The sequence below is a fragment of the Morone saxatilis genome, unplaced genomic scaffold (assembly GCF_004916995.1).
Source record: "Morone saxatilis isolate NCDOM2014 unplaced genomic scaffold, NCSU_SB_2.0 Contig12, whole genome shotgun sequence".
NCBI lineage: Eukaryota > Metazoa > Chordata > Actinopteri > Moronidae > Morone > Morone saxatilis.
Genome location: NW_023339674.1, coordinates 512,979 through 516,586, shown reverse-complemented (window position 1 = coordinate 516,586; position 3,608 = coordinate 512,979).

The following is a 3,608-nucleotide window of genomic DNA, read 5'->3' as shown; positions in this document are numbered from 1 at the left end:
AGAAAAAGAGGGGAAGAGAGGAGCGGGAGGAAACAAGAGACGAAAGCGAGAAAAAGGAAAACACTATAGGAAAGAGGAGAGGGAGGTAAAAACGAAAAGGAGAGGTGGAGATGAAGACGAAGAAAGAAGGAGGAAATAAAAAGAGGAAACACTCATCAAAAAAGAAAAGGAGATTAGGAGAAGAGAGGAGAGGAAATAACATGGAAAAGAGAGGAGGAGGGAGGAAAGAAAGGAGTGTATACGAGTGGAAGGAAGGAAGGAAGAACAGGAAAGAGGAGTAAACTGGAGAGGAAAGGAAACGAGCGAGGAAAGGAGAGGCGAGGGAGGAAACAACGAAAAGAGAGGAGGAAATAAAAGGGGCCAAAGGAGAGGAAGAAGGAGGAGAGAAAAAGAGGAAACGATAGACAGATAAGAAGAGACAAAATAAGGAGAGAGGAGTGGAAGGAGGAAAGTAAAAAGGAGAAAACTGGAAAGCAGAGGATAAGGAAAGGAGAGGAGATGAGAGGAGCGGGAGGAAAGAATGTAAGGAAAGAAGGAAACAGGAGAGGAGGAGGAGATGAGAGGGGACAAGAGGAGTGCAAGAAGGAGGAAAGAAAAAGAGGAAAAGCTAATCAGAAAAGAAAATGAGACGGGAAGATGAGGAGGGAGGAAAGAAACAGGAGTGTAGGGGAGTGGAAGGAAAGAAGGAAGGAAGTGAGAACAGGAAAGAGAAGAAAACTGGAGAGAAGAGGAGGAAAGGATGTAAAGAAATGAGGAATCAGGAGAGGAAAGAGAGAACAGGAGGAACGGACAGAAGGAAAGAGGAAAGAGATTCAGTCTCAGTCTGATAGTTTGTACTGAAGCTCTCCACTGGTTCTGTCTCTCATTAATGACTGAAACATACAGTTCATATATATAGTTATAGAAATATATATATATATAGTTATGTATTTATATAGTTATCATCACTTTACCTGCACACAGAACTACGATTAATGCTCAAATATTCCGCTTTACACTAACTACGGTAACGCTACGTTATCTAACTGTCAGTCAGCGTGGGGGTCGTGAGGCCTTCTGGATTTTAAGGGATGTAAGAAAATGTTAAAAATATACACAGTAGGCCAATATTTCAGCAATATGTTCACTTCTGTGATGAAAAACGTCCAATAAAGCTCTTACATATGTGTGTTAACAGTGAATCATTACAGAATACAGACTGAGAATTTAAATAAAAAGTTCCTGAAACAGAACATCTGCCCAAATCCCGGCTAGTAAAGAGAACAATAACCAGCACTGTTCATTAATATAATAAAATATAATATAATACTATCAAAATTAGCAGCATCGAACCCACTGGTTCCTAATCTTTATCCTTAATTCATTTATTGAACTGATTTTATAGATCTGTCATATTATAATAAAACTGCACACTGAACTCAGGCAGTTTGAGATTTGGATGAATTTAAGGAACTTTTTAACTACTCAAAGTGACCACAACACAAACAGAAACTAACTGATACTAACTCACAAACTGAACTACACACTCACACCATCAGTATGTTGCTCAAGGACACTTCAACCTGCAGCGGGAGGAGCCGGGGATCGAACCACCGACCTTCTGATTAGACACACTTAAAAAACACTTCAATCAATCAAAAAGCTTCAGTTGTTTAGTGACTTCATTTTGTCTTTTTTATTTGTGAAACCTAATCAGGAATGTGAATCGTTCCAGTAAGAGCTGCTCAATGAAGAATCTTTTCTAAATAAACAAAATAGAGTTTGTGTTCATTTTATTTTCAATGTTATAAAGTAAATGGACTCATCACACTACAGTGTAACCACACACCCCTAACTTACAGGTTCCTAAAGCCAGAATATAACACACACACACACACACACACACACACAGAGAGAGACCTATAAAACCACATATATGAATAAAAACAGAGTGTGTGTGTGTATGTGTGTAGGTGTGTGTGTGTGTGGTGTGTGTGTGTGTGTGTCTGTGGAGCGAGAGAGTGGAGACAGAAGGAGGCAGAGAGGTGAAGCGAGGTACTGTGGTATTATGCTTATAGATTAGCAGGATAAAATGCGAGCAGCAGCAGAATTCTTTATGACCAGAAAGTGCTGACACACACACACACAGCTGTTACAGGTCTACCTGTGTGAGCGACCTGTTGCCGCTGTGTGTTGACGCTGTTTCTCTCCGCAGCCCAACGGTAGCTCCCAGGGAAAGGTCCACAATCCTTTCCTGCCGACGCCCATGCTGCCTCCCCCTCCGCCTCCCCCGATGGCACGTCCCGTCCCGCTGCCTGTCGACGCCAAGCCGCCCTCCACCTCCTCCACTGAGGGGGGAGGCAACTCACCCACCTCGCCCAGTGAGTACACAGACACACACACACACACACCTTATATAACAGTATCATTGTTATTAACAGTGTGTGTTAAACGTTCTCCTGGAGGCCGATACGCCTCTGCAACAAAGAAAAAATAGAATAATTAATGAATTATTTCTCTAATATTTACTTCAGAATCTGAAGACATGATTCATAATCTGAGTATCATTGTGTTTGGATTATTTTTGAGGCTTTAGTGATGATTCCTGTTGTTTGGCAAAAACACACAAACTGTGTGCCAGAATGTTTAATCCTCACCAACACGAGGATGGATTTATTCTTCCTGTTTGCTTTCATCCTGAGTTCACATGTAATTAGGAAATCTTTGTCATCACTCTGATCTTCTTAATAATTCCTTAAAGTCCCTCAAAACTTTATTATTGTGTTCCTGATTGGAGAAGACGCATCGCTACAGGCCACTTCAGAAAGATTGTAGACTCAAACTCTAGGTGGCATCAAGTAGCACAGACCAGATCGCACAGGCAGGAAGTCAGACACAGAAATGGAGAATCCATCAAAAATAAAATACACCGTGCAGACTCCGGACCAAATTTCAACATCAACATCGTGGCACCAGACAGGAAGTCAGTCAGTCAGAGGACAAGTAAACAACGTCGGGCAGGAAGTCTCTCTGAAACGCTCTCTGTGGGATTTAAGACTGTGCGGATCACGAAGCCAAACCGCATCGCAACGTTATAAAACATTCCCGGTGGAGTTTCAGGGTAAGATGTAGTGCGCTCAAAACTGAGAGTGGAGCTGTTGCGGTGCAGCATCCTTTCAAATCCTCTGTTTTTTCATGGCACACCAAGATGGAAAAAACGTAACTTAGAACACAGAAAGCGCACCGCAGGAACCGATCGCCTCCACAGGACGTAACAGCATCCAAAGGTCAAACTGAAGAGCTTTTCTCGATTCACGGTGCTGATGAACTGTGTACATTTGTTTTGACTTTTAATCAGTAAGGTGAGGCAACTTCATCATCATCTTCATCATCATTGTTGTCCTGCAGCCCGAAAGGTTTTGGTTGTTTCGTAACAACATGGTGTGGTCATCTGAACGTCCTTTCTCTGCTGCAAGCTCGACAGTTTCAAACTAACAAACACTTATTTTAAAAAGTTAGCCACCCTAAAGGCTAACTCAGGATAAAAAGCCTGGTTTCCAGAAGGACCGAGTCCTGCCTCATCAAAGAGATTTTATGTGTCTAACGAAACTCACTGTGTGTGTGTGTGT